Here is a 13,447-nt window from a genome sequence, read left to right on the forward strand (position 1 = left end):
AATTATAATGATTTTCCAAAAACAGAACAGGGGATTCCGGAGTCATTCTGACACTGTCCCACACAACTTTAAATATCTCTTTATAGGAAATTTCTTTGCTTCCACGGTCTCTTTTATAAGAAACTAGACTAACTAAGATTTGATTACATATTTTATTCAGCCTATAATTCCACACCAACAATTTATAGTGATTTTCTAAAATCACGTTACTGCTGGTATCCAAAGCAAATTATTACAATTTGCTCTTAAATTTCCAAGTCCAAACACTTATGAACTTACCATTTGAGTTTAAGACATATCATGGCCACATCATATCTTATTAAATCAACTCATTATGTCCTATTATGATTGAATTTACTCAACGTTTAATCACTTAAAACTTACCTCGGATGTGGTCGAACGATCTCGGCGGCTATTCGATCACTTTTTCCCTTCCCTTATCCAACTTTGGTCCTCTAAGCTCTTGAGCTAATTCAAACAAATTTAACTTATTAAAGTCTCATTATGCTAGCTTATGGCCGAATATGACAAGGAGTTTGATAGGTCATATGGCCACCTTTAGCTCAAACACAAAATGGTCATACGCATTTTTAATCACATTGAGCAATTTAATACAATTAATCTAACATTTCCTCATGTGCACCTTTATGACCGAATACATGCAACACCAAGCTATCTATTCATTCATGTGTGCATCTTATTTAAGCATGTATATCCACAATCGAATTCATCATATAAATATCTATGATTTCACTCAAATAATCTTATTACAACACATGGTGCTCCAACCATTATTTAAATTCAAAGCTCGGCTAGTACACATATATACACTAGCAATCAAATACTAACATTTGCACTTCATCTTAATAGCTAGCTTAGCAAACCTTAATTTAACACATAATTCATACATATCACATTCCAAGCATTCACTCAATTCTATCACTTAAAACACACACATTACTCAATAACTTCATAGTTCAAATTCGGCAACTACACCACTAATATTCAAAATCATATTCGGCCTTAGTACTCCCTTGTTAGCCGATTTTTCTTCATTTAGCAACTAGTGCACATGTGTGCTCATTTGCTAGACTCTACTTCACCCAACTACCCTTTCTCATCCAATTAACATGAACAGCATTTTCTCATGACATCAAGCATTCTTTAATTCGGCTATTACTAGTATGAACTTTAACCATTCATATTTTTAGAAAGACCAAGTTCTTTCCTCAATACATTCATCATCAAGATTCAAGTAAAGCAATCAAAATTTCTTCCCTTATAACCTTAGCCGAAGGCTCTATTCACCCATCATTAGTAGAAATTTTTGCATGGGCTAAGCAAGAACCATGATAATTTACCTAAAACAAGTAATTATTTCACAATTTCAACACAATGTACTAACCTTCCTAAGGATTCAAGTGACCGAATTTTCTTCCCCTCCTTTGCTTCTTCTATTCGGCCAAGTTGAACAACAAAGAAAGAACTTTGTTTTTCTCCTCTTTCACTAGTCACGGCAATAGGGAGTAAGGGGGAGACAACTTTGGTTTCTCCTCCCACTCACCTCATGTTTTATCATTCTTAATTCATTCTTTTATTTTCTAAACTCATAGTGCTAATAAAAGAATTCATATTATCATCAATGACCCATCCATGGCCGGCCACTACTCATTAATAATGGATATTTGACATGCAAACCCTTTATTCATATGACATGCATTAATTGATCCTTATAGATTAACTATCACATTTTAAAAGTGTCATACATAAGTCCTATTAACTAAATTCACATGCAATTAACTAAATCGAAGCTTAAAACTTTCACACATTCATATTCACATATTTTAGACAATAAATATCATATTCAAATAATTTGGTGACTCGGTTTAGCGGTCTCGAAACTGCTTTTCGACTAGGGTCAATTTAGGGGTGTCACATTAAATGGGATAGAGGTACCTTTAGTTTGAGTTTAGGCGATTCCTCGATTGACAACATGGGTTGTGCAAATTCTCAAACTTCTAACTCTAGCAGTTCGAACTGCAGCGGTTGATCATAAATCCTCAGATTGGTTTCCATCAAAGCCAAACCTTGATTACCTTTTTCATCTTCAAATGGTTCAGACCCTAAAGTGTTCTCCAATGGGTATTCTTCAATATTGTTCTTTATAGAAACTAAAATTTCTAATTCCTCCATTACTGAACAATATTTCGTCAGATTGGGAAAGTTCAACGCTTTCAGAATGCTAAATGTTACCCTATTGTTTTAAACTCGCATGGTGAGTTTTCCTTTTGTGCATCTATGAATGTTATTCCCATGTATAAGAAAGGTCTCCCAAGGATGATTGGAACTTCCTTGTCTGCTTCAAAATCCAATACAATGAAATCAATAGGAAAAATAAATTTATCAACTCTTACCAAAACATCCTCGATCTTTACTTCAGGATATGCTAACGATCGATCCACTAGTTGAAGTGTCACAGTAGTCGGTCTTACTTTACCTATTCCCAGCAACTTGAAAATAGATTTGGTCATCAAGTTGAGGCTTGCTCCTAAGTCACACAAAGCAACAGTCTAGGATCCTTCAATTTTAGAGGCAGCTTGTTCTGTAAGAATGCACTGCACTCATTTGTCAAAGCAACAGTCTCATACTCACTAAGTCGTTTCTTTATGGATAGAATATCCTTCATACACTTCACGTAGTTGGGAATCTATTTTAAAGCCTCCACCAATGGAATGTTGATGTGTAATTGCTTTAAAACATCCAACAACTTCTTGAATTGTACCACTTGTTTCTAATTATTCCGCTGAAGTGGTTGAGGATATGGAACTCTAGGTTGATAAGGACAACTTTTCTAAGAAGATAAATTTGCAAAACAAGGTGCTAGTGTAATGCTCCGAATTCTGGCCTAGAAGTATTGGGCCTTGGTTTGGGTCCGTAAAGAGGTTGTATATAAGTATTTACTTGTGCAAGGAAATGACACAGTTAAATGTCTGCTTTGGTGGTTAATAGCCCTGAGAAGTGTTGGAGAAATCTTGGGTTCAAACTTGGGCTTTAGTAAAATTTTTGGTTTTAAGTGAATAAAACCCTGAATTTTAGGTAGTAAGTCTTTTAAATAATTAAGGTTAAAAGGTCACGCAAGGAAGTAGGTGGTCAAGTGGCAAGGAGGCGTTAGGAGTGTGCATGTGGTCAGGGGTTCGAGTGTCACCATAGTATTATGATGGATATTTATATTGTTACATGGATGCCTAGTATTGGTATTGGTTTGGGACTTTAAGTTGAAGTGGTCATAGAGGAGTTATTGGAGTGATTTGTGGAGTGATAAGGGGAGAGAATTAAGGAGAAAATCGAGGAAGATTCAAATTTGGACAGTTTGAAGCTAATTGGGGAAAGTGAATATAAAAATTTAGCTAAAGGGGTTTGGGGAGTACGTGTACGAAAATTTGAGAGTGTATAGGTGTCCAAATTGTGCTCCTCTTTTGGTTAGCCGTGTGCTTTTGGTGTTTTTCCTCTTAGTTTTCTGATTCTTTTCGGGTTTCGGTCTTTTGTTGATCGAAGTTGTCATTCTCTTCTTTTCTTCTTTTTCTTATGCAAACACTCTCTGTTGGCTGAATGCTCGTTTGAGTTTTCTTTCCTTCCTCTTTCAGTTTTGGTCTATTAAAGCCAATCTTGTCTATGCTCTTATTCTCTGACTTGTTGTAATCGAGTGCTCACTGTTTCTTCTTTGGCTGAACTGTGTTAGGGCGTAGATAGTGTCCTTCTATTTATCTCATATTCGCTTCTACTCGTTTCTCTGCATAATTTTTCCTTGTGGTGGGGCAGTCGAATCTCTTGTGTGCTGGTAAGTTTTCCAAATCGAATCTCATGTGGTTGTTCTTTTGAAGTTGCGGTTTGTGTTCACCTTAAGTCGAATAGTGTTTTTCTTCAGGTTAAGGGAATAAGCCTTTTGTTTAACACTCTCTTTTGTACGTTTCTGCATAGGGATTCAATCTCTTTAGCAAAGGGTAGAGCCGATTGTTCTTCTTTGCAAGTGACTACTCTTTGATTGGTAAGTGTTATGGATTTAGATGTATTTTCATGGGTTTGCAAAACCTTATTAATCGATTAACTATTTTTTGAAGGATTAAGTATTAGGAAGGATACATGGTTGAAACAAGGAGGGGCTACAGTTTTTGTTTGGTGAATAGTGTTTTGGTTAAGGTTATATTCAATAGTAATATGGTTTGGATTAACAAGGATGTTAGATTAATGGAAGGTTATGGTTAATAGTAGGTTGATCACGTGTGGGTTAATTTGCTTGTTGCTTAACAGGTGTGTACCCACACTAACAGATCGTAGAACGGCAAAAAGCCGAAATACCAAAATACCAAAAAGTTAAAAGTACGACGACAGTTGCCACACGAATGTGCGAATGCATGTGTGGAAAATTTGAAATGATAGTAGAGGCCGCCTTGAGCGATCTCATCAGCCTAGGCTGATTTTGGCCCGAAATGAGTCGTGTGGGCCCAATGGGCTCGTAGGCCCCACTCGAGTTTTGTTATGGAAATGTGAAAATATCGAACTGAGCTATGTAGTTCACATGGATAAGGTCAATTTTGGGCTTAGCAGGCCATTTGAGCGTTTCGGCCCCACTGGGCTACGTAATGGGCTTTAGGCCCAATTGTATGTTTTGATTGGAAAAGGCTGCACAGGTCGTATAAGACGACTGTGAACCTACTGATGGGCTAGTAAATGTACTTAAACCTCGATTTATGAAATGACTGTCATGCCCCCAAAGGGAAAAATGACTAAAATACCTCTCTGTGTTATATGATTGTTATTGTATGCTATTTATAATATGTTTGTATTCATGTGATATTATGCTGCATGCGGGACGGGATCATTGATTTAGAGGAAGTACATAATTTGTTAGGGTCACATGGTCGCTTGACGACTGTGGATCCACCGATGGCTTTAAGCAGATTATGTGATTGGCAGCTGTACTGGGATATTGGTTAGGGCCGCAACCGGTGCTACAACAGGAGTGTAGGGTTGGTTGGGTATTTGTGCATTGCATGGTCTGATTCTGATTGTGACATGGGCTCAGGCCCAACTAAGGCTACTATGGGCTAAAGCCCAAGTGCCGTCGTTAGTGTAATGGGCTTAGGCCCAAATTGATGTGATGCATGCTTTGTGATCGATAAGGGTTGTACACACTGAGTTTTCGTAAACTCACTCCCTTTTAAATTTCTTTCAGGTAACCTTCAGTAGGCGATTCGACGTAAAAGAGGACTCGGAGGTGGCCACATTTTGAACTGCATTAATTATTCATATTTTCTTTTATATTACTTAAATTATTTTATCTTTGGGTTTTTGATGTAATAAGGCCATTTCTTTAATTTTCTAGTTTTTAATTTGGAGGTTTTAACAATTACGATTTATTTTTGTTAAAAGTAGAGTACGGTTTTCCAAAATGATATTTGTTTTCACAAACATCGCGGTTTCACAACATTGTTGAAATGCTTCTGCAACGAACATGTTTTAAAAGTAAGACTGGTTTAAAATGGTTAATAAATAATTAAGTCGACTTTAAAATTAAACAAAGGGGCTTTTCTCATTCAAGCAAGATTTATTAATAAGTCAAAGTTTTTCAAAAAAGTATTTTAATGTAACACTCTAAATTCGGTCATAACGTCTAGGCCGGGCTTCGGGTGTTACATTTAGTGGTCTCAAAGCCCAGTTCAAAACTCAGGCTATGAAATGGGCTTCTCGATTTTGAGATTTTAAAAGTATTTGCAAACAATTTTAAAGCATTTTTGAAGTAAGGACTCTGCTATGTGGCACACCGAGTCTCTGGTGTAGAACTAAGCAAGTTATCTTGATCTGTTTAAAACTGTGATACTATAGTTAGTTACTGGGCTTAGTTTAGATGATAGACTATACTGAGACTCTTTAGCTAGAGTAAACTGAAAAACTATAGGAAATTAAGATTGTAGTGAGCCTGGGATTGCGAAAACAACTCTTAACTACTACTGTCATAAAACATCTGCTTAATTACTGAAACTATTAGTTAAATTGCATAAAATTTCGTAAACAAATTATACGCGAAGTGTTAAGGAGCACTAGAAGGGGTGCAAGAGGCCGCTGCAAAGGCTGTGGAGGTGCTAGAGTTGGATCATCGGCATCGGGGTACATGCCAGACGTTGTGGCGAGGGAAGCACCGGCTTCACCGATGGCTGAGAATGGGTCATTCGACCGAGCTACAGGGGATGACGTACTGTCCTAGGTGATGCTTCGTATTTTGGAAAGGGTGGCTGGTACTGCTGGGTCTAATACTGCTACTAAGGGCCGTGGGTCGGTTATAGAACGACTCTGGTCAAATGGAGCAGAGATCTTTAGGGGAGTTTCTGGGGTGGTCCCTAGTGTGGCAGAATACTGTTTGGAGGCCACCGAATGAATTTTGGACGACCTCGACTGCATGCTGAAACAAAAGATAAAGGGTGTCGTGTCCTTGTTGAGGGATGAAGCTTACCAGTGGTGGCTTAAGGTAAAATAGGGTACTTCGTCTGATCGATTGACCTTGGAGTTCTTCAAGTCTACGTTTCAGGAAAAGTATGTAGGCGCCAGCTATGTGAAATCTCGTAGAAAGGAATTTCTGAATTTTGTTCAAGGTGACAGATGTGTGGCTGAGTACGAGGCAGAGTTCTTATGACTCAGTCGGTATTCTAAATGTTTAGTGGCAACAGATTATGAACGTTGTGTGGGGTTCGAAGAAGGCCTCAGAGACAGTCTTCGAGTACTGATTGCTCCTTAGAGGGAGGGGGATTTCGCACCATTGGTGGAGAAAGTAAAAATCGTTGAAGATGTAAAACGTACTGAGCGTTTAAACCTAGAAAGAGAAAGTGGCATAAATAAAAAGGGATTCTGAGCCTTCCAATTGCGATCAGAGGCCTAAGAGAAGGGCCAGGGTGGATGGGCCGATCAGAGCGGGGCCCCTGTTGCTACTACTAGGTTACCACCTTGTGCTACTTGTGGAAAAAGTCATGTAGGAGAGTGTTGAAGGAGAACAGGAGCCTGTTTGAGTTGTGGTTCCATGGAGCATCATCTCAGAAAGTGTCCCAGAAGACCGGATGAGAGGTAAGTCTTTGGTAGAGGTAATGTATAGCCACCGAGGGGTGGTCAGCTACCGCTTAGAGGCCGTGGTCAAGCTAGGGGTGGAAACAGTTTGGGTCATGGAGCCACGAGAAGAGGTGTTGATCGTATTGAGGCGAGGCAGCCAGCTTTGGTCTATGCAGCACGCCGCGGAGAAGATGAAGACGCTACAGATGCGAATACTGGTACGTACTTTATCCATAGTGTACTATTTATCTATTTTAAAATTAGAATTAGAGTGCGTAGCAGAAGCGTAGTGGTGTAGCCTAGGTTGTGCGACTATTGGATAGTTGGAAATTTTGAGGATGAAATTTCTTTAAGGGAGTAAGGTTGTAACGCCCCGAATTTGGGCCTTAGGTTTGGGTCCGTAAGGAGGTTGTATTAGTTGCGCAAGGAAATGACACAATTAAATGTCTGCTTTGGTGGTTAATAGCCCTGAGAAATGTTGGAGAAATCTTGGGTTCAAACTTAGGCTTTAGTAAAATTTTTGGTTTTAAGTGAATAAAACCTTGAATGTTAGGTAGTAAGTCTTTTAAATAATTCAGGTTAAAAGGTGACGCAAGGAAGCATGTGTTCAAGTGGCAAGGAGGCATTAGGAGTGTGCATGTGGTTAGGGATTCGAGTGTCGCCATAGTATTATGATGGATATTTATTTTGTTACATGGACGCCTAGTATTGGTGTTGGTTTGGGATTCTAAGTTGAGTGGTCATGGAGGAGTTATTGGAGTGATTTGTGGAGTGATAAGGGGAGAGATTTAAGGAGAAAATAGAGGAAGATTCAAATTTGGAGAGTTTGAAGCTGATTAGGGAAAGTGAATATGCAAATTCGGCTAAGGGGTTTGGGGAGTGCATGTACTGTAATTTGAGAATGTATAGGTGCCAAAATTGTGCTCCTCTTTTGGTTAGCTGCGTGCTTTTGGTGTTTTTCCTCTTAGTTTTTTATTCTTTTTGGGTTTCGGTCTTTTGTTGACCAAAGTTGTATTCTCTTCTTTTCTCGTTTTTCTTATGCAAACACTCTCTGTTGGTTGAATGCTCATTTGAGTTTTCTTTCCTTCCTCTTTCGATTTTGGTCTGTTAAAGCCAATCTTGACAGTGTTCTTGCTCTTCGACTTGTTGTAATCGAGTGCTCTCCTTTTCTTCTTTAGCTGAACCGTGTTAGGGCATAAATAGCGCCCTTCTCTTTCTCTCATATTTACTTCTGCTCGTTTCTATGCGTAACTGTTCCTTGTGGTGGGACTGTCGAATCTCTTGTACACTGGTAAGTTTTCCAAACAGAATCTCATGTGGTTGTTCTTTTGAAGTTGCGGTTTGTGTTCACCTTAGGCTGAATGGTGTTTTTCTTCTGGTAAGTTTTCCAAACAGAATCTCATGTGGTTGTAACGCCCCAGATTCGGGCCTTGGGTTTGGGTCTATAAGGAGGTTGTATATAAGTATTTAATTGTGCAAGAAAATGACACAATTAAATGTCTGCTTTGGTGGTTAATAGCTCTGAGAAGTGTTGGGGAAATCTTGGGTTCAAACTTAGGCTTTAGCAAAATTTTTGGTTTTAAGTGAATAAAACCTTGAATGTTAGGTAGTAAGTCTTGTAAATAATTCAGGTTAAAAGGTGACACAAGGAAGTATGTGTTCAAGTGGCAATGAGGCATTAGGAGTGTGCATGTGGTCAGGGATTCGAGTGTCGCCATAGTATTATGATGGATATTTATTTTGTTACATGGACGCCTAGTATTGGTGTTGGTTTGGGACTCTAAGTTGAAGTGGTCATGGAGGAGTTATTGGAGTGATTTGTGGAGTGATAAGGGGAGAGATTTAAGGAGAAAATCGAGGAAGATTCAAATTTAGTGTTTGAAGCTGATTAGGGAAAGTGAAAATGCAAATTCGACTAAGGGGTTTGGGGAGTGCATGTACGGTAATTTGAGAGTGTATAGGTGCCAAAATTGTGCTCCTCTTTTGGTTAGCCGTGTGATTTTGGTGTTTTTCCTCTTAGTGTTTTTATTCTTTTTAGGTTTTGGTCTTTTGTTGACCAAAATTGCATTCTCTTCTTTTCTCGTTTTTCTTGTGCAAACACTCTCTGTTGGTTGAATGCTCATTTGAGTTTTCTTTCCTTCCTCTTTCGATTTTAGTCTATTAAAGCCAATCTTGTCTTTGCTCTTACTCTCTGACTTGTTGTAATCGAGTGCTCTATGTTTCTTCTTTGGTTGAACCGTGCTAGGGCATAGATAGCGTCCTTCTCTTTCTCTCATATTCGCTTCTACTAGTTTCTGTGTGTAACTATTACTTGTGGTGCGACTGTCGAATCTCTTGTGTGCTAGTAAGTTTTCCAGACTGAATCTCAAGTGATTATTCTTTTGAAGTTGTAGTTTGTGTTCACTTTTGACCGAATGGTGTTTTTCTTCTTGTTAAGGGAAGAAGCCTTTTGTTTAATGATAAACGCCGAATTATATATATTTATACCCCAAATACTTAGCATATTTATGGATGTTTATTACTAGATTTTTAGATTTTAGTGCTCTTAATCCGGTTATTTCATGTTTTGTACTCAGGAGAGCACCAAGAGTCTAAAGGAGCCAAAAACGAGCTAAAAAGGGACAAAACGGACCAAATCGAGAAGATGACACGGCTTAAGCCTTGCCACACGGGCATATCACATGCCCGTGGCCTTCGGGGGTGTCGACCAAGGTTCTCACAATTCATACGGCCTGGCCATTGAGCCCATACGGCCGTGTGCAATTTAACAGATCGAACAGGGCCTGGCAATCACGTCACACGGCCGTGGCACACGGGCGTGTCCCTTTTTCAAAGAGTTGTATTTTATACGGAAAAGGATACTTAGGGAGGAAGAAAACTAATCCAAAGCCTATATAAGCACCCTAAGTGTGACCTAATAGGGGGGCCTCTTCCAGAACTTTTCTGGAATACAGAACCACACGCCAGGAATTACTTGAAGGAAGCCATACGATCCATCCCAAAAGCGGGAGCTACTCCAAAACTGAAGATCTCTCTCAGAATTCCTTTAGGGGTTTTAGAGTTTTTATGTTTTGTTATTTTTATACTTTTGAGATGTACTCTTATTTTATTATGAACTAAACCCCTTAGATACCTAAGGGGGATAAAACCTATGATGGATCTTGTTATTATTATCTGAACTGTATGATAAATACTTGATTTGTTCTTAATTATGTGTTCTTAATGCTTGAGTTAATATTTCGGGTATTAATTCATGATTTGATGTGCTTATACAGAGGAGGAATAGACCCTGCCTAAGAGTAGATTTGGCATAATTAAGCGGAGTTGATCGAACGCCTAGAAATAGGGTTACGAGATTTTGCCGGATTAGGGTGAAACCTAATATGGGAGTCCATAGTGTGATTTGCTGCTTCCCTAGGGGTTTTAATTAAGAAAGAAATTTCGATTAATTCAACTGATGGTTAGACATTATTAGTCTCAAAAGGGATAGTAACATAGGTTAGGAATCTCACGGATCAAGTCAAGTGAATAAATCGACTGGTTCAGAGTCAAATAACAAGTGAAATCTAGGTGGATTCCTCCTTGGGTGTCGTCTTTATCAATTGCCTTTCTTCAAGTCTTTTTCCAAATTTTCTCTTTGTATTAATTAAATTAGTTAATTAGTTTAGATAATTAGTTTAATAAACAAACCCTTTTATTCTTAGGCTAGATAATAAAAAGATAGTTATTACTAGTACTTTTGGGTCCTTTGGGTACGATATCTTGGTCTTGCCATTACTATACTATTGTTCGATAGGTGCGCTTGCCTTTTCGTCATGATAATAGTTAGTCAAGGTTTGATCTTCATTATAAATATTTATTACCTGTTACTGATAGGTCAGTAAGTATACTTAGACCCTGATTTACAAAATGATCGTTATGCCCTCGAATAGAAAAATGACTAAAATGTCCCTATGTGTTATATGATTGTTATTGTATGCTATTTATAATATGTTTGCATTCATGTGATATTTTGCTGCATGAGGGACGAGATTATTGATTTGGAGGAAGTACATAATTTGTTAGGGTCGCATGGTTGCTTGACGACCGTGGATCCACCGATGGCTTTAAGCCGATTATGTGACTGGCAGCTGTGCTGGGATATTAGTTAGTGCCGCAACTAGTGCTACAACAGGAGTGTAGGGATGGGCAGGTCGATTAAATCCCCACAAGAGTGTAGGGTTGGACAGGATACAGAGTACAAAGTTGGTTGGGTATTTGTGCATTGCATAATCTGATTCTGATTGTGACATGGGCTCAGGCCCAACTGAGGCTACTATGGGCTAAGGCCCAAGTTCCACCGTTATTGTAATGGGCTTAGGCCCAAATTGATGTGATGCATGCTTTGTGATCGATGAGGGTTGTACACACTGAGTTTTTGTAAACTCACCCCTTTTTAAATTTCTTTTAGGTAACCCTCAGTAGGCGATTCGACGTAAAGGAGGACTCGGAGGTGGCCACACTACGAATGAAATTAAATATTCATATTTTCTTTTTTATTACTTAAATTATTATCTCTTTGGGGTTTTTGATATAATAAGGCCATTTTTCTAATTTTTTTAGTTTTTAATTTTGGGGTTTTAACTATTACAATTTATTTCTGTTAAAAGTAGAGCACGGTTTTCCAAAATGATATTTGTTTTCACAAACATCACATTTTCACAAAATTGTTGAAATGCTTCCGTAACGAACATGTTTTAAAAGTAAGACTGGTTTAAAATGGTTAATAAATAATTAAGTCGACTTTAGAATTAAACAAAGGGGCTTTTCTTATTCAAGCAAGATTTATTAATAATACGAAGTTTTTCGAAAAAGCATTTTAATGTAACACGCTAGATTCGGTCATAACGTCTAGGCTGGGCTTGGGGTGTTATAGTTAGCTTCTCAGAATTTACTGGTTTAGGGTTTACCTCATCAAGTTTTCAAGTATTTGGTTTTTCTGTTGTAGGGACTTCAACTGTTGGCTGACTTCGCTTGTTTTCAGTGGTCACATCTTTATCCACAACCTCCTTAGGTTTCAAAATCTTACCGCTTCGTAACTTGACTACTTTGCAATGTTCCTTACCAGTATTCCTCAAAATTTCTATATCGCTCGTCAAGGCTCCTTTCGGTCTACTACAACACTCAATAGCTAACTAACCCATTTGGTTCTCCAGATTTTTCAGCGTTGCTACTTGAATTTGGATCATTGTTTCTTGACATTGGATCAAGGTGTCGTTCTTCACCATGTATGCTTTCAACAAGTCCTCCAAACTGTTTGATGACTCAGCTTGAGGTGGTTTGGGGGCTTGCTGGTTAAACCCTTGGGTTCGGTTGGGTCTATATTGCATCTGATTGTTGTTCAGTTCATTTCCTTGGTTACTCCTAGAAAAGTTTTGATGATTCCGCCATGAAGGATTGTATAACTTAGACTGTGGTCCTTCTCCACTTTTATTTTGATACTAGTTCCTTATATAATAAATCAATTCGAGATTTGAAGGGAAATTCTTAAAAGAATGACCATCCCCACAATATATGCAAGAAACAACATCATACTGACTTAGTGATTGAGCTACAAAATTATTCAAACCATTAGTGGTAAACTGTTTTAACATAGATGAAATAGAAGATTTAAGTAGAGAGTGAAGCCAGTGCATCCACTTCATGCAGTCCTGCTACTCTTTTTCCCAAATCTGCTCGATTTGTCGACCATTGGTAATTGTTGTTAGCGATCCTTTTGATGATCTCATAAGCCTCATTATAAGACTTAGATAAAAGCGTACCATAAGCAAAAGCATCCACCTTTAATCTTGTGTGTGCATTGAAATTGTTATAAAACATCTCCAATTGGATACAATAAGGAATCCCTTGATGAAGACACTTACGAAGTAATTCCTTGAATCTTTCTCACGCCTCATAGAAAGACTCATCATCCAATTGTTGGAAAGTAGTTATCTCATTACGCAACTTTGCATTTTTGCTCAGTGCAAATTACTTGACCAAGAACCTTCTGCTTATTCCTACCAAGTAGTTATTGAACTTGGTGGCAATGAATTCAACCATTCTCATGCTTGATCTCGCAATGATTACAGAAATAGTTGTAACCTCAGTGCGTCTTCAGTCACACCAGTTATCTTGAACAAATTTCTCACCTCCATGAACAAATAAAGGTGTAAGTGTGAATCTTATGTGGGCATACCACTGAACTGGCCACCATTTGGAGCATTTGAAACACCACTGGTTTCAATTCGAGTTGGGGTACCTCAATATCCAGCCTTCTAATTCCCGGATTTAACTCATTGAAGAGTGGCAGAATGCATTGTCTGATGGCAAG

The 13,447-nt window shown here is 38.3% G+C and overlaps 1 non-coding gene across 1 annotated transcript; it reads left to right on the forward strand.

The window, feature by feature from the left end:
- The first annotated feature begins 12,976 nt into the window (after positions 1-12,976).
- Positions 12,977-13,083, forward strand: LOC121205759 (small nucleolar RNA R71). The gene has a single exon (XR_005900834.1). It is a non-coding gene; the product is annotated as a small nucleolar RNA R71 (small nucleolar RNA).
- Positions 13,084-13,447: the final 364 nt, after the last annotated feature.

This window comes from Gossypium hirsutum, chromosome A08, assembly GCF_007990345.1.
Source record: "Gossypium hirsutum isolate 1008001.06 chromosome A08, Gossypium_hirsutum_v2.1, whole genome shotgun sequence".
Taxonomy (NCBI): domain Eukaryota; kingdom Viridiplantae; phylum Streptophyta; class Magnoliopsida; order Malvales; family Malvaceae; genus Gossypium; species Gossypium hirsutum.